General features: G+C 35.0%; 1 protein-coding gene across 2 annotated transcripts in view; it reads left to right on the forward strand.

The window, feature by feature from the left end:
- Positions 1-24,341, forward strand: part of MACROD2 (mono-ADP ribosylhydrolase 2) — a 2,030,631-nt gene that overhangs the window by 1,341,015 nt on the left and 665,275 nt on the right. The window lies entirely within an intron of this gene.

Here is a 24,341-nt window from a genome sequence, read left to right on the forward strand (position 1 = left end):
ACTCTGTTCCAAACCTTCCCAAGCTCCAGTTCCAGTGATTTATAAGCACTGGTGATCTCACCCTCCTGGGCTCAGTTTTCTCTTCCTTAATGACCCCTTAAATGATACTAGGTGTTTCTACAACTTCTTATCCTCCATCAATCTCTCTCTCTCTCTCTTTTTTTTTTTTTTTTTTTTTTTGAGCACGGCTTACATTATAATTGGATTTAGCCCAAATATCAGGAGTCATTGGGTTCAAACCCTATCTTCATCTTTTGTAACCTGTGTGATCTTGAGTCAGTTACTTAACCTCTTGGTGCCTCAATTTTCTCATCTGTAAAAATGTGAGAATAGTGGTGCCTACTTCACAGTATTGCTGAGAGAATAAAAGGTAATTACTCAGGTAAAGACTATATCACTGATTCTGGCATAAGTATGGTAAGGACTCAATAAATGTTCTCAAAAGTAATTTATACTGTATCAAAATTTTATAGGATTTTAAGTCAAATCTCTGCAGTATAAAAGTTGAATAAATCAAGGGTCTGTAGAACTTCATTCTTGATAAAAGTTTCAGGCATATTAACAATGACATGTAATTTAAAAATAGCCAGGTGCAATGGCTCATGACCGTCGTCCTCCCAACACTGGGAGGCTGAGGCAGGTGGATCGCTTGAGGTCAGGAGTTTGAGATCAGCCTGGCCAACATAGCAAAACCCCATCTCTACTAAAAATACAAAAATTAGCTGGGCATGATGGTGTACGCCTGTAATCCCAGCTCCTCAGGAGGCTGAGGCATGAGAATCACTTGAACTTGGGAGGCAGAGGTTGCAGTGAGCCGAGATTGTGCCACTACACTCCAGCCTGGGTGACAGAGTGAGACTCTGTCTCAAAAAAAAATTTTTTTTTTTTTTGGAAAATACATATATACAAACTTTTGGGTAAGAAAACAATGATAATTTATACTGTAACCTAATACTGTTATTGCAGGTTACCTAAGTTGCTGTGAAGAAGAGTATGTTATGGATGTTTTTGCTGTCATAAAAGAATTACAAACTGAGTTCAGAATATAACAAACTTATTATTGTATATAGGTCAGGAAAGGATAACTTGGAAAATCCTTTATATGAACCTTTATATGAATGGAACATCTGAGCTAGTGACTGTCCAAGTAGTCCAGATGCACGTGTACCTACTTAATGAAGCCATGTCATCAAAGAGTTAGAAAAAGTAGATTTGTCTCAGAACAATTCTAGTTTTATCATTATCTAGCCATGGGACTTTGACTTCTGCAACAAATAAGTTAGAAATAACAGCTAACATAAAATATGTGATTTGTGAACAAATGAGAAAGATTATGCTATATGATGCTGTCCTTAAAATTTAATTATTTCTTCTTTTTCTATTTGCTTGACTATATACTATAAATACAATTCAAAGTTTGTCTTAAAATTTAATTATTTTTTTAAATAACCAAGAGAACAAGAACATGCAGGTTTAATAGAAACTTCATTTAAAGTATTCCTTTTGCTTTTTGAAATTTTGATCTAAAGCAACTAGTGTTTCTTTTATGGCAGGTACACACTTTTTAAATTTTCTTTACTTGTGTCTATGAGATATTAATAATATTTATAATATAGAGATTATCATCATAGTCATCTTAAATACACTATGACCAACATCCAGGTAATTAATAGTAATTCCTACATATATTACATGTTTATCCAGTACATACATTTATAAGGAAAATTACCTTTGTACTTGTATTTCTTCTTACTCATGTTTCTTACAATGTAATACATACACACTTGGCTAAACATATCAGTAATTCTAATAAGCCTAAACACAATATTTTTCTGATGTTAAGTTGATCTATCAAGGTAAAAACGGTAACCACATTCTTACTGTTTATTCATTCTTTCATGTATTCATTCAGCTAATTCAACATGAGTGCTCCACCTTCATGATTTTGAACAAAGCACAATATTAGTTCTGTAAGAAGTTACTGAGCATAGAGATTACTATTTAGCAGGAGAGATACGTAGTATATTTACATGGCTCTAATCAAAGATAGAATGCATTAAAAGATGTAAGTACAAAGTGTTGTAGGAATTTGAACATGAAGGAGACTTAGCGGGCTTAAGTGATCAGTAAAGATATCTTGATTATTGAATTATAAAATGAATGAGTTTTTCAGTGACATTCTGGAACAATCCTAGCTGTTCCTGGACAAGTGTTTGATCACTATTCTTTAAGTTATTAACATTTTGTAACATATTAACACTTGATCAACAAATAAATATATTGACAATCTTTCCAAATTTAATGGCCAAATAAGGAAAGAATTGCTTAACAGTCATGGTTTTGTTCATATAATTATATATATTCTTCTGAAAGAGACACTAATTACTTAAAGGTTATCTCAGCTTGGACTTCTAAAACAAAATACCACAGACTGGGTGACTTAGACAAATTTTATTTCACACAGTTCTGAGGGCTGAGGAGTCCAAGATCAAGATGTCAGCAGATTCAGTTCTTGGTCCTGGCCTTCAGACAGTGGACTTCTCCCTGTGCTCTCCACATGTTGGTGGAGAAGCGTTCTTGTTCCTTTTTTTTACAAGGGCATTAATTCCAACATGAGTGTGCCACCCTCATTATTTAATCTAACCATACTTATGCCCCAAAGACCCTACCTCCAATACTCTCCCATTGGGGATTAGGGCTTCAAGATATGAATTTTGGGGTGACACAAACATTTAGTCCACAGGAAAGGTTAAGGATCATCTGTTCCTCTTCAAAATGCTATTGTTTTGCTGTGAAAATGAAAAAACTTTCTGTTAGATGCCTACAGCAGTGAAAGCTTTATTAGGCTCCACGGCCAGTGACCTGATCTTTGCCTTAGAAAGACTACACAGAATTTGCCCTTAGAATTTAATGGATTCAGCCTTGGAGCCTACATAAACAAGAAACTGCTCATCTTCTCTATTAGTTTCTTTATTATTTACTTGCTCATTCATTCATTCCATTGTATATGCGTTGATGACTTGATCTTATGAATCAGCACCTTCGGCTGAGGAAACTGATTTCTCAGAATGATAGATAATTTGGGACATGTTTTATTTTTGTTTTCTGGGCCATCTAGGAGAACCAGTTATAGTAAATAATATTCTGGAAGCCATAAAACTACCTGTAGTTCCCAAAGTCGTCAGCTTAAGGATAATTTTAAGAAATGGAATCTAAATATTTCTTAGTTGTATCTATATATGTCTTTATTAATTTCTTTCCTGCTCTTGAGACTGAAGATTTTAGGTCAAATTCCAAAGACTATATAAATCATATATATGTTTTTGGTATATGTCTATCATCCCTTTCTCTATATTTGCACATGTAAAACTTATATCCCTTGTCATTAATTAAAAGAGAGCTTTTTAGTTTTTAAACATTTTATTTTGAAATAACTATAAATTCACAGGAAGTTTCAAAAATATGAGAGGTCCTATGTGTTCTTCACCCATTTTCCTTGTCTGATTCATTTTGCATAACTAGATTACTTTACCAACCCAAGGAAATTGACAATGGTAAGATGTGTTTACATAGTTCCATTTGATCACATGGGTAGATTCCTGTAACCACTATTATGCAGAAACAGAACCATTACATTACCACCAATACCTACATCATGCTGCACATTCATAGTCCAACTCACTTCCACCCCCACGATCCCTAACACCCGACAATCACAAATCTATTTACCCTCTGTATAATTTGGCCATTTTGAGAATGTTATATATAAACGGAATCATAAAGGATGTGATTTTTTTTTTATTTTGGCTTTTCTCAACTCAGTTTAATGCCAAAGAGAAACGTCCAAGCTCCTGCACATATCAGTAGCTTGCTCGTTTTATTGCAGAGTAGTCCATAGTATGGATATATCATAGTATTCTTAACCAGTCACCTACTGAGGGACAGTTTGGTTGTTTTCACTTTTTGACTATTAGATGGGAAAGTTACTGTGAACATTCATTTGCAGGTTTTTGCGAAGATGTAAATTTTCATGTATCTGGGATAAATGCTTTATGAACCAGCAATCATGTGATTGCTGTAACATATGCAATGTATGGTTTCTGTAACAAGTTAGAAATAAGAGGTAATCTAAAATACATCACTAGATGAGAAAGATTATAGTATATTATACTATTCTTAAAATGTCAGTTATTTTTATTCTTATGTTATAAATACAATTAAGAGTTAAGATAAACTTTTAATTGTCTTAACTTTTGATTGCTGGTGCATATGATAGGTTCATGATGCATTTTCTAAGAAACTGCCAAACAGTTTTGCAGAGCGCATATATGATTTTACATTCCCATCAGCAATGCACAAAAGGTCCAGTTTCTCTACATCCTTGCCAGCGTTTTCCCCTCTAGCTGTTCTAATAGGTTTGTAGTAATATCTCCTCAATAGTCTTAATTTACATTTCCCTAATAATTACTGATGTTGCGCGTTTTTTTCCATGTGTTTAATTTACCATCCAAATATCCTCTTCAGTGAGATATCTCTTTATATCCTTTGCCTATTTTCTAACTGGGTTGTTTGAATTTTTACTGTTGAGTTTTGACAGTTCTGTTGGGATTCTAGATAAAGGACCTTTGTCATATATATGGTTTGCAAATATTTTCTCTCAGTCGGTGTGTTGTCTCCTCATCTTTTAATAGGGTCTGTCACAGAGCAAAAATTTTGTTTTGATAAAGTTTCACTTACAGATTTTTTTTCTTTTACAGATCATGCTTTTGCTGTCATGTCTCAGAATTTTTCACAAGTTCTATATCCTGATGATTTTCTTCTGTATTTTCTATTAAAAAATTCAGTTTTGTTTTATACTTAAATCTACAGTCTATTTGAATTCACTTTCGTATAGGATGTGCAGTTGGGGTTGAGATTATTTATTCATTTACTTTGCCTGTGGATAGCCAATTGCTGTAGCAACATTTGTTGAAAAGGTTACCCTTACTCCATTGAATTGTTTTTATACTTCTATCAAGAAATCAGTTGGCCATACATGTATGGATCTGCTTTTGGGTTCACTATTCCAATTCATTGATCTTATGTCAGCCCCTCTGCCAATACCACACAGTCTGGATTAATGTAGCTATGTAATAAGATTTAAAATCAAGCAGAGTGATTCCTCCCACTATATTCTACTCTTGCTTCATTGTTTATTCTCATTCCTTCATCATATAAATTTTGGAATAAGGGTTTCTGTAGCTACAAATAATCTTGCTAGAATTTTTATTGGTATTGTGTTAAACTTCTTTGTCATTTAGGAGAAAAATTGATATCATTATTATGTTGATTCTTTTAATATATGAGCATTGTATGCTGCTTCTTTTTTCAGATATTTTTTGATTTTTTTTCATTAGTGTTTTATAGTTTTCAGCACAGAAGTCCTGTGTATATTTTGTTAGGTTTACACTTAATGATGTCATTTTTGGGATGATCATTTTGTATTTTAACTTTTGTTGTCCACATGATCATTGTTAGTGTGCAGAATAAAATTGATTTTTTTTTTTTTTTTGCTGATCTTTTATTTTGTGACTTTGCTGATCTCACTTATCCTAGGAAAAATTTTGAGATTCCTTGGGATTTTCTATACGCCATCATTTCATCTGCAAATAAGGACAGTTTTCTTTCTTTATTATTTTGTGAGATGGAGTCTCGCTCTGTTGCCCAGACTGGAGTGCAGTGGTGTCATCTTCACTCGCTGCAACCTCTGCCACCCGGGTTCAAGCAATTCGTATGCCTCAGCCTTCTGAGTAGCTGGGATCACAGGCATGAGCCACCATACCCAGTGACTTTTTATACTTTTAGTAGAGACAAGAGTTTACCATGTTGACCAGGCTGGTCTAGAACTCCTGGCCTCAGGTGAACCACCCACCCCCGGCCTCCCAAAGTACTGGGATTATCGGCATGAGACGCCGTGCCCAGCCAATTTATTCCTTTTTGATCTGTATGCTTTTTATTGTACATGCCATGAACGGTGAGAACTGGCCCCCTTACCTTATTTCAATCTTAGGGAAAACTATTCAGTCTTTCACCAATAAGCATGATGTTAGCTGTAGGTTTTTTATAGGTATACTGTATCAAGTTGAAGAAGTTGTCCTCTATAGTTTTTTGAGTTTTTTTAAAAAATTATGAATAGATGTCGAATTTTGTCAAATCTTTTCCTGCATCAATTGATATGATCTTGTTTTTTCTTTAGCCCGTTAATATGGTGATTACACTGATTGGTAAATCAGTCTATTAAAAAGAACATTTTTAACGGTTATTCACTTCATTATTAGAAATTAGTCATTCTTGCATAATAAACAACCATTTAATCTGGTGATCAAATGAATTGTTGAATATACAGGAAACATTTTAAAAAGATACGTAAAGCTATAAAATCCGATATAGTGTTGATATGAGAGAAGGAAGTAAAGGAGAGGAGAGGAGAGAGGAGGGGAGGGGAGAGGAGGGGAGGGGAAAGGGGAGGGGAGGGGAGAAGGGAGGGGAGGGGAGGGGAGAAGGGAGGGGAGGGGAGAAGGGAGGGGAGGGGAGGGGAAAGGGGAGAGTAGGGGAGGGGGAGGGAAGGGGAGGGGAGAGGGGAGGGAAGGGGAGGGGAGGAGAGGAGAAGGGAGGGGCAGGGAGGGGAGGAGAAGAGAGGTGCAGGAAAGGAAGGAAGGAAGGAAGAGAGGGAGGGAGGGAGGGAGCCCATTAGGAATTCATGGTAGTACACAGTTAAGTTGATTTACTTTCTATTCAGCCACCTTAATGTCTTCCTGTTATTTCTTCATTTATTTGTTTTCCGATACCACCTCCCACCTCCTTTTTCTTTGTAAAGCTGGGTGTTCCCTGCCTTGAGAATTCCCACAGAATTCAGATGCAGGAGACAAGTGACCATCTGCTTATTTAGTGGTGACACATAAAATTGTATGATGTGCAGGTAGAACCATTCTCTTAAAAAATCTAGGAGTCTCCAGTTCAGCAGTCTGTTAAATAGACAAGAGCAAAGCAAAAGCAAGATGAACAATGAGGGTGAAATAATATCACCATGTAAACCTATGGTGGAAACCTGTGTTGGAAAACAGACATTTAAAACCCATAAGAAAAAGTTTTGAAAGGCACCATGGCAATATATTGCTCTTATAGAAAGTTGCTATGAGTTGGTGGCAGAACTGACCAACTCGGAGGGCTTTCTCACTCCATCAGTTTTTACCAAATGGAAGAAATAAGACAGTGCCCACTGAGACTGATCAGGAAAGCCAGCTGTGCTGTGCATCATTTGATCTGCACTGTATAAACTCCGCTGCGGGCAAATGTTGCCTCCCTCCAGCGCAGACTTGCCTGACATTCTCTGATTGTATTGTTGCAAGAGGTAGAGAAAGAAACATGGACCCACAGACTCATTTGGGAGCAACTAAAGCTCAAATTTAGAGTAATATAAATAAATACCATAGAAATGGAAGGCAAGATGAATGATCATTATTATCCAGTATTTTTATAGCACTTTATATTTTGCAAATGGCTTCACAATCCCGTATAATGAATCTGTTGGGGAAGGGAGACTAGTGGATGCAAATGTTGCAGGCTATAAGGAATAGCAGTTAGGACATCCATTCATTGTGTTCTGCTTACATTTTTATTGCCCGATTTGTTTACATGAACTAACCACTCTCCTTTCTTTATAATGATTTTTTGGAAACTTTGGGTAATTAATAAATAATTTTAATAGATACATTTAGATGTATTTGGTTTTAAATTTCCAGATGTGAGCTTGACTTTATGTGAATATATGACTGCACAGAATACAAGCATGAGAAGTAGATTAAGAATTTTTTTATTCTTCATAAAACAACGACCAACATGGACTTCATGATTGTGCTTCTTATTCTTTAAAGATTTTCAGCCTTTCTTACTATTGCTGGATTCCTCCATCCCCCTTTCTACTTAGGTAAGCACTGGATGCTGCTACAGCCATGTATTTTAAAGGCCTTGTGTGTATTGGCCATCTGTCCAGTTTTCTGTGAGGTAGCTGCACGTTGAAGCCTCTTGCCCTATTGTTCCTGTGAACTTAGCTGTATTCGTCGTCAGCACGTGTGTTTTGGCTTTTTGTATAGACCCAGGTATGCCCCTCTGTCCGTCCCTGTGTAAAGATTGCCTAGTTTATATAGCACCTCGTGTTGGAGAAATGCTTTCCCTTGGTTCTATTACTCTATTTCTTATTGATTATCTCTCCATAAGCCAAATCAAAGTCTTAATCCTCACAGGAGTGGAATTCAAAACTCTCTGGAGATTGATTTGATACCAAATTGATGGCTGAGTTGTGAGTAATATGAATGGTCTCTCAACTCCACTTTTTCATCAGGGCCTTACAAGTATATATATCTGCATGTTATCTCCTCCTTTTCCAATGAGATATTAGACAACTTAGAGCCAGCACATAGTAGGCCTTCCATGACTCTGCTCACCAATGAAGGGAGCCCCTACTGGGATCCTTCTATGAAGTGGAGGTTGCAAAAACATTGCCCTCAAGATTAAACCTAGTGTAAACAATGTGACATGTAATTGTGTGACCTCAAAAATATATTGGATTCAATTATAGTAACTGCAGAACAGGAAAAAAAGAGAAGGCTAAAGTGAGTAATGAGAGAAAAGTTAAAAATCCCAAAGTTTAATTTGTTCACAGCTGCTTTACTATCAAAGGCAGAAAGAAATTCAACTGTGTATTTCTTGGAAAGAATCACATTTTACTCTGATTAAGAATATGCTGAGACTTGCTTTTCAGGTCGACTTTATCATTGTACCACACATCAGTTTTTAAATAACTGTAAAAATGTTCTGTACTTTTAAATTATTCTTTGCGGGGGGGTCAGAAATTTAAGACAGCTGTTTTAAATTAAAGTTAGTATTTTGTAGTGAATATAGTTATATTTCTGAATATTAAAAGAAATCTATGTAAAGATGATATAATAAGGAAAGAAAAAAAAACTTGTTCTTTGTTTAGTAAGCAACAAACTTGGAGCCTCTATATCCAAACTTCAAAATCCTAAGCCTTTTCAATAAAAGTATTGGAAGACAAATATTGTTTGTAATCAGCAAGATCCCCAATCTCATGCTAATTTTTAATTACATCAAAAGAGTTTTTAAATTTGATTTGATAAATTCTGTGTCTTTAAAAAAGGGAAAATTGATTGTATTATTAAAAATTTAACCTGGTTGCAGTTAAAGAAAGACGAAATGGTCTAAAATTGCATCTGCTGAGAAAAACAGTTGAATATATTTCTCTACCTTTAGCTTATTCTAACATGAAGGGAAATAAGGAAAAGTAATTGAAATGCCAGGTCCCAAAGTGATCGTTCGTTTCAAGTGGACAAAAACCTTTACACGCTTTAGACTCAAGAGGGAACTACTCAAGTAACAGAGATATAGAAATGTAAGATGACAACTGACATGTAGCCAAAGGTGCAGGCAGAAGAGAACAGAGAGGGATGATCATTATTTTTTAAATTTCAGCTGTCCCTGGAACACAGTATTCATCTCCCCACTCTTGAACATTTTCCAGCTTGGGCCAACTGTGTGTATCCAGTGAGTTCTTATTTAAGACATTCTGAAGAAAAGTAAGTTATGGAAGCTTCCAGCCTCCTTTTTCTTCAGTAACTGTCCCGCCAGGGTGTTTCTAGAGGCCTCTACCATGCCCTGGGCTTTCTGCTATTAAAGTAATCTGCCAGAAAATTAAGATGATACTTTTCTTCTGGGGAATTAACATTTTGATAGGGACATTAAAAAATGTTTGCATATTGTTAAAATAACATTGACATATTTTTATAAATTAAAAAATCGAAATCATCCATATTCTCAGTATCAAAATTCAACTGTTGCCCTTTCTTTCTGGCTCTTCTTGTTTTTGTAGTGTTATCTGAGCAAAGAAGTAATTGTGAGGTCTACTTTGTTTTTTTAAATAGGTAGGGTCTTATTCTGTTGCTCAGGCTGGAGTAAGTGGTGCAATCACAGTTCACTGCAGCCTCTTAGTCTCCATCAATCCTCCTGCCTCAGCCTCCCAAGTAGCTGGGACTCAGGCACACGCCACCATGCCTGGCTAATTTTTTTTTTTTTTTTGTATATTTTAGTTTCTGTAAAGAAGATGTCTTGTTATGTTACCTAGGCTTGCCTCAAACTCCTGGGCTCAAACGATCCTCTAGCCTTGGCCTCCCAATGTGCTGGGATTACAGGCATGAGCCACCGTGCACAGCCTGAGGTTTATTTTTGAATACAGCATTATTATGTAAATGCCTCCCATGTTGTCATATCCTTCATAACTTTCCTGTTTTGTCTTGACACACTGATCCATTCATTTAATATCTATAATTTATTAGCTGTTTCCTTGTTTGGAGACATTTAACTTCTTTAAATTAAAAAAAAAACTTACAGGTTGTATCAGAAACACTGTTTCTGGTCATTTTTAAAAAATTATTTAATTATAATAAATTATCTTGGGAGAATCAAAGCATTATGAATATTATTCATTTTTACCATTTTTACCATTCTTCAGTGGTATCAATTTACAGCACTGCTAGGTGTTCACTAACATAAATATCTTTAGATAAACAAATTTTCACACACCTTAACAGCAAAGCCCAGAGAGCTGATGTATGCTTCAAAGATTTCTACCAAGAAACAAGAAATTCAGGATCTTTTAAGTCGAGAAGGCTTAACATTTTTTTTTCTTATTCTTTCTTCTCCTAGGAAAGCCCCTGAATATAAAATTATAAAAGCGAAGGGTTTTTTTTGTTGTTGTTTGTTTCTTTGGTTTTTTTTTCTTTTTTTAAATCAATATACATTATGGACCTAAGGAATTTGACGTTTCTTTAGGTCCACAAGGAAATTGTGTCATTTATTTGTTACTCTGATTCTTCTGCATTAAAAATAGTATATATATATGTGAGAAGCAATTTCAATATTATTTTTTATCATAATTGCAATGAGAAGCTAAATACCTTCATAAACTATATTTCATATTTTTTTCAATTTTAGAGGTCTCACAGTTTATCTAAACTGTCATATAAGAAGTGAAGGGATCACTTTTGTTCTCATTTGTTTCCCCAGTATTTTTTCAACCTAAGGTTTTCTTTCAGCCAGAGGACCATAAAACACATTTCTCAAAATATATTGTAGGGAACACTAGTATCTTGAGATGAAATTGTCATCTGGAAAAGAAAACAATCCAATTAAACTATAAAAGGCATTCATAAACTCATTGGTTTTCAACTATGTGGTGGCTGGACCATCAGATTCCATATCACTTGGGAAAGTCTTAGGAATGCAGACCCTCAGGCTCCCTTTCCCCCAGCCTACTGAGTAAGAACACTGTGAAGGCAGAGCCCAGCAATCAGTATTCTTTAACAACCCTCCAGGTAGTTATGCTTTTGCTAGGTCATTTGTAATGCCATTATCTTTAAAAAGTTTTTTAGTACTTCCTTGGGGGAGAGAAAAAACACATACGACAACACAACACAAACCTCTAAACCTTGCTTGCCACAGAATATATGTGAATAGAGCATATGTCTGCTATGAATTGTGCCATTAGAATGGTTCCTGGTAGGAGAGATTCTATTTTCATTTGCTTAATATTTGAGATGATAACATATTTACTCACTAGAGATGAGTAAAAATTAAGTGTTAATATTTAATAAATGAACAGATAGTGAGAAAAAAATTAGAGCCTTCGGATTAAATATTTATTAACTTACAAGAGCAATAGCCATGTTATAAAACGAGAATATAAAAACAATAAAATGGAAAATTGAAAGTAATTATCTTTACATGTGCTGTAAAGTTGCTAGTTGAATTTATTGCCTATTCTTGTTACCAGTTCAAAGGTTACTAGGAAAATACCATTTTGACAGCAGACTTCTGACAGCTTAATAATAATGATCAAGCGTTGTGCGTTTTATTTAAACATCTGTAGTCAACATGCTCTATTAGTAGCTCTCCTTATATCTCTTGTAAAAATAGATTTTAGGGAAAAATGTTATGTTTTATCTCAATAAAAAAAGTCTAGATTGTATATGTTTTATATTTGCATCTCTTATCCTGTATGTTTAAATTACACAGAAATTCCTTAGTTCAAATGAGCATGAAGTTGTTTGGCAAACTGAGATTACATAGCTACAAAACCCTTGGTAGATCGTATCTATAAATAGAGGTGTCTAATGTGGAAAGCGTTCTGAACAATATAAATGGGCCTTTTTAAAAAAGAAGTAGAGAAGAGGAAAGCCTACAGCGTTGATTTAAAAGACTGTAATTAGAATTAGGTTCCGATAATTAGGTCCCAGGAGACTGAGTTCAGACTTTCTTTTTCCTCAAACAAACAAAACATAAATGAGTGTAGGATGTCATTTCTGCAGGAATGAAAATAGAAATGGAATTTTAAATAAAGGTTGTGAAGCAAAATGAGGCATTTTAATTCTTGCACCTGGAACCATTTCATAATGAAATGCAAATTAATTCTAAAAATTTCTGACCTCTGTTTTGCTGATTGCAGCCTAAAATCACTCATCTGGTTTTTAGAAAAAGAGAAATTGCATGCCAAGATGAAACTATTTAGTATATATACCTTGGAATTTCATAATGAAGTTAGATGATTGACTCTGTGGCTTAATAAGTTTACATTTCCATTATTAAGAAAGATCAGAAACCAAGAATGGACTACTTGGTATAAATTGGGAATGAAGACATTATGATTACTTGAAGTCATTCATTGGCTTAAAATTTTGTTCATCCTTCATTATTGAGCTCTTACAGGATGTGTGCTTATTGTATACTCTTTAGTTCTAAATTTGAAAGAGAAGTAAAACCGGAATCCACTTTTTAGCTTTGAAAAATGTGAGCCTGAGCTTCATTACATTTATAAAGAAGAAGACATACTCCAATTGACATTTTCACGTTGATGTTTAATGTAAATAAGAGCCAGTGATGGTGAGCTGATTGAGAGGTTAAGGAGCTTTAAATCTCCTTCTGGAGCTTACTGCCCAATTATATTATACTTTCTGTGTTTTAGTGACCAATGTTGTCATCAGTTTATCTAACAGAAAAATAAAAATTGGAATGTCATTAAAAATATGTATCACCAAAAAAATACAGTGGATGCAATTGAAGAAGCACATGGCAAATTCACAGATATTTATAAAACAGCTATAAGACTGAGATTAGAATGAAAATTTTGTATTTAGTGAAAATAAGTTGTCTTCTTTCTTTATTTATACTCACATCCCTTTCTAAAAAGAATTTGAAGCTCTTTACAATAAGAACACCTAGTTTTTTTATATATTTATATTTTTATTGTACTTTACATGTGCAGATCATGCAGGATTGTTGCATAGGTACATACATGTCAATGTGGTTTGCTGCCTTCATACCCCGGTCACTTATATCTGGCATTTCTCCCAATGTTATCCCTCTCCAACCTCCCTACCCTCCGCTGCCCCTTCCCTAGTTCCCCCACATAGACCACAGTATGTGATGCTCCACTCTCTGTGTCCATGTGTTCTCATTGTTCAACACTCGCCTATGAGTGAGAACATGTGATATTTGATTTTCTGTTCTTGTATCAGTTTGCTAAGAATGATGATTTCCAGATTCATCCATGTCCCTACAAAGGACATGAACTCATCATTTTTTATGGATTCATAGTATTCTATGGTGTATATGTGCCACATTTTCCTTGTCCAGTCTATCATTGATGGGCATTAGGGTTGGTTCCAGGTCTTTGCTATTGTAAACAGTGCCACAATTAACATTCGTGTGCATGTGTCTTTATAATAGAATGATTTATAATCCTTTGGCTATATACTCAGTAATGGGATTGCTGGGTCAAATGGAATTTCTATTCTAGGTCCTTGAGGAATTGCCAGACTGTCTTCCACAATGGCTGAACTAATTTACACTCCCACCAACAGTGTAAAAGCGTTCCTATTTCTCCGCATCCTCTCCAGCATCTGTTGTCTTCAGATTTTTTAATGATCGCCATTCTAACTGGCATGAGGTGGTATCTCAGTGTGGTTTTGATTTGCAATTCTCTAATGAGCAGTGATGATGAGCATTTTTAAATATGTTTGTTGGCCTCATATATGTCTTCTTTTGAAAAGTGTCTGTTCATATCTTTCGCCCACTTTTGAATGGGTTTGTTTGTTTGTTTCTCTTGTAAATCTGTTTTAGCTCTTTGTAGATTCTGGATATTAGCCCTTTGTCAGATGGGTAGATTGCAAAAATTTTTTCCCATTCTATTGGTTGCCAGTTCACTCTAATGATTGTTTCTTTTGCTGTACAAAAGCTCTGGAATTTAATTAAATCCCATTTGTCTATTTTGGCTTTTGTTGCCAATGCTTTTGGTGTTTTGGTCATGAAGTCCTTGCCTATACCTATGTCCTGAATGGTTTTGCCTGGATTTTCTTCTAGCGTTTTTATGGTGTTGGGTCTTATGTTTAAGTCTTTAATCCATCTGGAGTTAATTTTAATATAAGGTGTCAGGAAGGGGCCCAGTTTCTGTTTTCTGTACATGACTAGCCGGTTATCCCAACACCATTTATTAAACAGGGAATCCTTTCCCCAATTGCTTGTGTTCGTTAGGTTTATCAAAGATTAGATCGTTGTATATGTGTGGCATTGCCTCCAAGGCCTCTGTTCTGTTCCATTGGTCTATATCTCTGTTTTGGTACCAGTACCATGCTGTTTTGATTACTGTAGGCTTGTAGTATAGTTTGAACTCAGGTAGCGTGATGCCTCCAGCTTTGTTCTTTTTGCTTAGGATTGTCTTGGCTATGTCAGCTCTCTTTTGGTTCCATATGAAGTTTAAGGTGGTTTTTTCCAGTTCTGTGAAGAGGGTCATAGGTAGCTTGATGGGAATAGCATTGAGTCTATAAATTACTTTGGGTAGTATGGCCATTTTCACAATATTGATTCTTCCTAACCATGGGCATGGAATGTTTTCCCATCTGTTTGTGTCCTCTCTTATTTCTTTGAGCAGTGGTTTGTTGTTCTCCTTGAAGAAGTCCTTTCCATCCTTTGTTAGTTGTGATGAAAAGTCAGAACACAGGCAAAAAATAAGCAAAAAAGCATAAGGTAGGGTGGCAACCAAGAGACTCAGTGTAATTTATTACAATTTTTATAGTCAGGCTCTGAGCTTCCTGGGGGCAAAAGAAAATGAAGCAAGTATTTTAATATTGTCTTAGTTTTTTTTTTTTTTTTTTTTTTTTTAGTTAGAGTCTCGCAATGTCACCTGGGCTGGAGTGCAGTGGCCTGATTTCAGCTCACTATAACCTCCACCTCCCAGGTTGAAGTGATTCTCCCATCTCAGCCTTCCGAGTAGCTGGGATTACAGGCGCTCACCACCACTCCTGGCTAATTTTTTGTGTTATTAGTAGAGATGGGGTTTCACTACGTTGGCCAGACTGGTCTCAAACTCCTGACCTTGTGATTTGCCTGCCTCGGATTACAGGCATAAGCCACTGTGCCCAGCCTGTCTTAAGTTTTAACTGTAAATGTAGTGAGGTTTTTGCTAGACTTAATGGTATGCATATAGACACACATTCAGTACATTTGCTGATGCCTTCCACCACAAGTTACTTGGTTCAATTGTCTATTCCTGAGTCATGTTTAAAAATTGCTCAGTGCTTTTATAATATCATAAGTCACTCAAAACAAAACAAAACAAACAAAACATTGGCATTTTGTTTTTCTTCATTTTATTTCACTGTTGAGCTTGTTAATGTTGGAAAGCTGAGCAGAATAAGATAGTTTGCTGATTGGCTGAGCTCTTCATCATGGCTTGCCTTTCAGTGTAAGATATTAAAATAGTGGTTTTCAAATCTTATAGCCCTAGTATTATGTTAGAGGTTTCAGGGACAATTTCTGGAGTAAGTGGGAAGCCAATTTACCCAGAACAATTTATCCATAACTGCTTTATATAGAATAAGTTGTCTTTTCTCTGCCTTACAATGTTAGATTATATTTTGATTTGCTTTGAAACAAAGTTCTGCTGAAAATGATTTAATACTCACTTAAACTGGTGGTGAATAAAGACCACCAACAGTGCTATAGTAAAAGAAATTGATAGAAGACCCTTGGGGGTGAGGTTTGTAAAACCTCTAACCAGGGGATCCTAAGTATGAATGGATAGTTTTTACAATGTTAGCAACCCTCTAAAATTGTAAGAAAACGCTACATATTTTGCATGCAGTTAATCTAGAGGGATAGCTAAGAGTTTTCTTTGGTTCTTGTATTACAGTTAAATTTTAGAAACAGATAAATACTTTTTTTAAAAAAGTACCTAGAATGAATTTATTGAATAGTTAATAAAAGAAATAAAACATAATAGGAAACATTGAAATCCCTTTTTTACAACCCTCCTAGACATATTTCTCTTGTTTTCTCCTCAAACACAACTACTCTTTTTAATTTGGTTTGTATAATTCCTGTCTGTTTTTATGCTTTTACTACATATGTAGAGCCTGCCGTTAAAGTACATATTGTATTAATTGTATGTTTATGAAAATTTTCATAATTATTTTACCACAAATGTCATTCATCATCTTGTTTCATCACATTTTATTTTTTATTTTCGTGTTAATACATATAGTCTCTAGTTCATTTATTTTAATTGACTGATGCAGTTCTATATTATGAATATGTCACATTTAATCAATTCATTTCATCTCTATGGAAAAATACTAAAGTGCCTTCCACGCATTCACTAGGACAAGTAGCATGACAGGGAACATCTTTGCACACGTTTTTAAGAGTTGCACTAGGCCAGAATGTAACTACAAGAGTACTTGAGGCTCACAGAGCGTGTACATCTCCAACTGTATTCATAAAAGCCAAGTTATTAACCACAGTAGCTGTGCTTGTTTACATGCTCCTCAGCATTGTATCAGGGTTCCTGGTTTTTGGCATCCAACAGTGGTACTGTATATTCAGACTTTAATTTTTACAGTTGATTGAGTGTAAAATAGCATCTCGCTGCTGCTTTAAAGTCCATTTCCCTTACTTCTAGTAAGATTAAATATCTTCTCACTTGCTGTCCATTGGGTTTCTATGAATGGCCTTCATGTTTATTGCTCATTTTTTCTCCTAGGTTAATATCTTTTTTCTATCTGCAGCATAGGAGTTCTTTATATATTTGGTATAATAATTATGTGTGTTGCCAAAATACATTTATTCCCAGTCTGGAGCTGCTCCTTTTATTTTGTCCATGGAGACAGAATTTTTAATGATGTTTTAAATTTTATTGTGGAAAAAATGTACAGATCTTTTTCTTTATGGTTTCTGCCATTCATGTCTTCACGGATCCTTCCAAGGCTAGATGCAATAATGCATACCTGTAATCCCAGCACTTTGGGAGGTGAAGGTGGGAGGATTGCTTGAGGCAGGAGTTAAAGAACAGCCTGGACAACAAAGCATGACCCCATCTCTACAAAAAAGCTTTTAAAAATTAGCCATGTGTGGTGATGCATGCCTATAGTCCCAGCTACTTGAGAGGATGAGGCAGGAGGATTGCTTGAGACCCAGAGATGGAGGCTGCAGTGAGCTATGATTACATCACTGCACTCCAGCCTGGGCTGCAGAAGAAGACCCTAAAAACAAAAATCATTTTCTATCACAATTTTGTAAAATTATCCTATCAATCATATAGATTCTTGCAAAAAAGCTAAAATGTTTCTCTACCTACTTAGGTTATTAATCTCACCTGGCCGGAATTCTTTGATGGGCCATGTTTCTATAAATGGACAATGCTGTTTCTGTGACCTCTTTTTGTCTAAATATACTCCAGGTTTAAACTGTCAGTGACTGTAGTTTTATAGCCTTGATTTCTGGAAGGGCAAAACCCCATGTATCTTATTTATTATCTTCAAACTGATTTAAATATTCTTCAGCTTTTCTCTTCTAGGTTAATTATAGAATTGTTTACCTTTTTCCTTTTTTCTTTTTCTTTTTAGAGACAGGGTACTGTTCTGTCAGCCAGGCTGTAGGGCAGTGGTACCATCATAGCTCACTGCATCCTGGAACTCCTGGGCTCTAGCAATCCTCCAGTTTCAGCCTCTCAAGTAGCTTGGACTACAGGCATGTGTCACTGCATTTACTATTTTTATTTTTAGTAGCAATGGGGTCTCACTTTGTTGCCCAGGATGGTCTCAGACTCCTGGCTTCAAGTGATCCACCTATGTTGGGCTCTCGAAGTGCTGAGATTATAGACATGAACCACTGCAACCAGCTTTTTTGGTACTTTTCAAAAAGAAACTTTTTAGATTTTTATTGAAATTCCATTGAATTTATAGATTAATTTGATGATGATTGATACTTTTTGAAATTGAGTGCTCCAGTCCATGAACATTGTATGCTTATGTGTTTGTTGACATTTTTTGGTAAATATTTGCAATGTTTTTCCTGGTAGCTTTAAACATTTTCATATTTTACATGTATGTGTTGTAACTGCATTTTGCCATGTCTGAATATGCATTTGTTCATCTTATTTTGGTGTTCATTTTTTTATTTGTTTATTGTTTATTTTCCCTCTAATATGAGAATTCATGTCTTTTTTCAGGTCTGGAAAATGCACAGTCATTGATGTCTTTATCTCGTTCTATTTATTCTCTTATTATTTTTGAAACTCATGGAAGACTCTTTATATACATAAAATCTTGCAAAAGTTTCAGAAGAAAATATGTGTATATATTTGTATACACATTACATTATATATATATATATATATACACATACACACATATAAGTGACTATATATCACTTATATGTATATATAATCACTTATATGATTATAATGTAATCACTTATATGTATATATAATCATTTATATACATATATAATTATATATACATATAATATATAATCACATGTGTATATATAATCACTTATATGATTATATATATCACTTATATGTATATATAATCACTTATATGTATGTATGTGTATACATAGTCTTTCATGGTCCTCAAATTCTCTTTCATATTTTTCAACTACACCAAGCCTACTTTCATAAATAGCAGAATAATGCTATTTATATCTTTACGTGTTTGCCTCCCACTTAAGATTCATTTGAAGAAGAGATCACAGCTTTCCTTGGGGCCAGCTTTCCCTAAGCCTATGTATTTTTTTGTTATACAGTTATATTTTAAGATTGTATAGACAGTTGATATAACTGATCTTTGGAAGCTTTATTCTCAAAGAACAGAGAACCATTATTACTGAGCAAAAAAGGGATATTTTCAATTTCATTTCCTGTACCTTCCCACTTTCCCATGTTACACAGACTTAAACATAGGTATGTACATCATTGCATTTATAAGTAGCAGAGATACAAGTCAGAGAGTTGGCTAGGATGTTTATTAACCACGTTTTCTGATAATAATAATGGGAAAATTCTTAAAAGCTATGTTGTTTGCCTTGAGGGTATTAGTCACATAAAATACATGACTTTGCCCTAAACCAGTGCACGATAAAGGCCAGACAGTTGCTGATCATGAGGATGGATTGCTTTGACATTAGTGCTTTCTGACTTAAAAGATGGGGCTTGTTTGTTCAGAAAATGGGCTGGCATTGGATAAGCTTTCGTTATTTCATTATTTCCTGCCTCTACTGAGCACTCTTGCATTTTGCAAAATATTACCAGTCTTCTATTATTCAAGTAAATGTTTCAACTATCTATGTAAATCATACCTCTTGATGCAACCAATTATTTAACTCAGAAAGTCCAGCCATCAAGTGCTTCTCAATTTATCATTATTTTAAATAATATCTACTCAGTAGCTTTAAATAATGTCTACTCAGTAGTTTAACACTTACTGACATAATAAAGTCATGTGGATTAGAGAAAAACTCGTGAGGTGTTTATCTGGAACCATCATCCCTACATAGGGCCGAATAATCCATTATTGATTTGGAACAACAAGGTGAGGAAAATTAAGCCTTCCCAATTCCAGATAGTATTTTAATTGAAAGAGCTCCAAGAAAGACTCAGGTGTTGTAATTGTGCAGTAATTTGGTATGGCAGCTTCTAATTATGAAGCAAGAATAAGAACAACCTTGGGAAAAATCTCAGTATGCCAAGATTCACCCATTGCAGAACCAGAATCCGAGCCAAAGAGTAATTTGTGAGGTTATTAAAATGACTGTTAAAGGCTTGGATCAGATACCTCTCAACTTCTTCTGAACTTTGAGTTAACCAGAAGTTGATCAGAGTTAGCTTTCTGGAGTTTTTCATTTGTTTCTCTATTTTGTTAAAAGAAAAAAAAATCTGACTTGCATGCTTATTGCATATTAAGCACTGTGCTGGGCATTTAATACACTTTAGCTCATTTAATTTAATTTTCCTAACCTTGTGAGGTTAACTTTAGGCCCTTTTTTTACAGATAATAAAATTGTGTTTCAGAGAGGTGAGCAAATTTCTCAAGGTTTTCCAGCTAATCACTATTCAAATCCAGAACTTTTTCCAATTCCTGTTTACTTCCTTCTACAATAACAGTTATGATGAATGAATGAATGCATCAACATATGTTCATCTCAAGGCTATCTCAGTGCTCCTTAAGTGTTATCTAAATTAACTGGGAACTTTTTTGAGGCCATATGGTCCATATTTATGAAATGATTCAGGCATATCTAGCCATCCTTGAGAACTTGTCGGAGTGGGTAAGAGACAGGCAATATTGTTAATAGTTGTTATTAATACTTGCTCCAGTATTCTCCACTTTGTGTTTGTGGGAATTTTAAATTGGTAGGTAATGAATAGAAGATAGAGTTACAGAATAGTAGATAATTTTATGTCTCTTTGGATGCTTAGGAGCCTAGGAAAGCATATAAATATCAGCGGTGCAAGGGGAAGGAAGCAGGTTAGATACAGAGAGAAATTGGACCCTTCAATTACTCAGGACATGGTTGGATATCCTGAAATGGGGAAGAAGCAGAGACCTCAGTATCTCTGCATTGACTCACTAGGCCAATACAGAAGTGCCTAAAGTTATATTTACTGCTAGAAAATAAAAGCGAAGAAATAGTAATCAAAACAGATCTTGATATGCCTTATTGCTAAAAGTGGAGTATTATAGAGAATGCCACTAATTTCAGTAAAGCCAATCTTATCCCATATTATTACTGTATTCCTACCCCTGGGCTTGTGAGAAAACACTAAACTACTAGCATTGTTTAATTTGCTACTGCAAAATGACTTCTAGCCAGAAAGTCAGAGATTAGGGAACTATGAAATTTGAATTCCAGATAAGACTTTTTTAACCACTCCTGTCTTACAGATGAGGAAACTTTAAACTAGAGAAATGAATTAACTAGTTCAAAGTCAGGCAACTAGTTACCCATAAGACTAAAACAAAAATTCAAATGATCTGACTTCCAGCTCAGTGATGTACCCACCATATCACGGCAACTCCTAGTTTTATTTCAATGTTCTATTATTATTTTTAATGTTCATTCTTTTAAGTGTATTACATTTGAACAATGTAAAATTCATTTCTATTAAAAAACAGTTATATTTCTAGAGTCTCTTGCTACTCACTGGTCTCCACAGGTGGGGAATAAAAGGAAGACTGTGATTAAAAGAGAATAAGGAAAGAAAAGGAACAAAAAGGACAGGAAAGAAAAGATTATTTTGCTGCATTTGAAGCTACTTATCCTCAGATAAAATTGAGAACTGAAATCTGAAAACCATTAAACTCATGACTTACTTTTATTATGAAGGAATTAGTGTTTCTCATTTGTCTTTAAACTCTCAAGTACTTCCTGTGTGAATTCTAACATTTATTCCATTAAAATAATTCACAAGAATGTCCAAAGTCTAGTATGTTTCCAGGTTGGGAATATTTTCACTAATACAGTAATTTGTCCTACTGGGTAAAGAAGGAAGCTCTCTGCTTACTGGTCGGAAACTTAGAGAATAGGACAGTGCTTTTCACTTAATTGATTCATATACATTGGGATGAATGCCTTTGCAAATCACTTAATTCTATGCCCCACTTACAGAGAAGTCTGTAGTGAGCCACGCATTGGTGTCATTTGTCACTGATGATGGCAATGAGAACAGGAAGATTGGAGTGGCAGGATTATAGAGAAGAAAGATGGGTGGTAGAGAAACCCATCAGAGGGCAGGATCAGTAATCCAGGCATGAGGAGAGGAAACTGTGCTGGAATGACGGGGGATGAGAAAGATAGGAGCACATGCTAGAGAAACTTTAAAGGAAAAAATTGAGATGTATCAGTGATTAAATGTATTGGAGTTATGATACTGACAATTATAATAATGTCCCTTGCCTTTATGTGTTAAGTTATGCATTTATTTGTGCGCCAATGAAGTCTATCATATCACTGATCAAAATTACTATATAGTCTTCCTTTGTTTTGAGAGGTTAATTTATTTCAGGAAGAAGAAATAAACTATACAAGGAAAGTTATTCTAAATCGATAGCTTATTTACCACCAAGATTAATGACACACAATCACTTTAGCAGTTTAAAAGTATATGTGATTCTTTATATGTGAAACTTTAGTGCAAATAAAACCCAAACAGAGTAGTAAAAACATAAGAAATTTTTTTCAACTGCAAATGATGCATGAGATTATCTCCACTATAAACTGGCAGACTACCAGTACTCAGAAGAGAATTCAGTGCAGTGCATGCCAGATTTTATAAAACTGCAAAGATGACTGCGTGGTGACTCTCGTTTCATGGTGCTTAGCTGCCACTGAGGAATTTGAATTCTAAATTCGTCTTCATAAATGTGAAGAAATGCCTGGAAGTCAAAGTAAGGCGTTAAAGGAAACCCTTTATACATGTTGAATTCTCATAATCTGATTGGTTATTTCAAGAGGTATGAATACATGTGAATATGTTACGAATAGTTACTGCAACACGTTGTGTCAATAGTTATTGTTACTGGTTATATCAAGACGTATGACTATATATGAATGTGTTACAAATAAGCTATAGTCACTATAATGTTTATAAATTACGCAACAGCTAATGGTTATGTAACCTTCATGAAATGGATAGCACCTTCTCATGAGGTGAATAGCATCTTTATATATCTCTGACTTTTCCACTGGGCTTCAAATGCATATTAAAGGACATTGTATCAAATTGCTAGTATTCCATCATTTTTGGTCTACACAAATGACAGTTTCACATAGTGTGACCTAATATTTGCCCCTCTCAACTTGTGATTTCCATTTGGCATAGTCTTGGCATTTACATAGCTGTATGAAAGTCCAGTTTTGTTTTTTCCACTGAAACCTGTTCCAGCCACAGGTGGTCCACAGCTGTCCACATTTCAGCAAATTATATGATACTATCATTCACTGGATGGCTCACATTTCAAACCTGGGCATTATTCTCATTTATTTTCTCCTCAAACTCCCACTGAATTCATTTGCAATTGCTTTCAGCTTCACCTGGAAACGTATGTCTAATTTGTGCACGCCCCACCCTGTCTCCACCATCAGTGTCCTAGTTTGTCATTATCTTTTGATTGAATTTATGTAAGAGAATCCTAGCTAGTCACTTAGCTTTCCACTCTTGCCTTCGTCTAACTCAATCTCTAAACAAGCACATGAAGAATATTGAAGAATGTCAATTAGATTATGTTACTCCCTTGCTTTAAACACTCCAAGGGCATCCATGACATAGAATCAAGTCCAGACTACCTGTAATAGCTACAAGGCTCTGCATACTGTGAAGTTGTCTAACTTTCTGAATTTTTCTTTCACTCCAGGATTCGCCAAACTCAAAGTACATTGGAAAACAGATCTTGGGTCTCTTGGGTCCTCTTGGGTCCACTGTTGTTCTCTTTTCCTGAAAACTCCTCTTTATCTTTACATAATTGGCTTCTTGTAAATCAGGTCTCAGCTTGAATGACATGTCTTTAGAGAGATCTTCTCTGACAACATATTCTAAATAGTCACCCTCATCTGTCATTCTTTATCATACCATCATTTAAAAAAACCCTCAGCATAGCACTTATCACGATCTGAGTGATAGATGTCTTATTCATCTATTTTTGTAGCAGGATGTTAGAATGAAAGTTTTAGTAGGGAAATATTATTTTACAAAGTGAAGAAGAGGACGGAAGCTTTCAAAGTAGGACTAGAGAGTCATGTGGTTGACTGTAAAAGTTCCCTATCCACAAAGAGAAAATGAAAGAATCAGAAAAATGAAGATTAAGAGATAACTTAGGGAAAGGTTTTTTTTTTTTTTTTTTTTTTTTTCAGGTAGACATTGTAGTTACATTTTTTAACAAATTGAATTCTATAAACTT

This window comes from Sapajus apella, unplaced genomic scaffold (assembly GCF_009761245.1).
Source record: "Sapajus apella isolate SASKATOON/1434 unplaced genomic scaffold, GSC_monkey_1.0 scaffold65, whole genome shotgun sequence".
Classification (NCBI taxonomy): domain Eukaryota; kingdom Metazoa; phylum Chordata; class Mammalia; order Primates; family Cebidae; genus Sapajus; species Sapajus apella.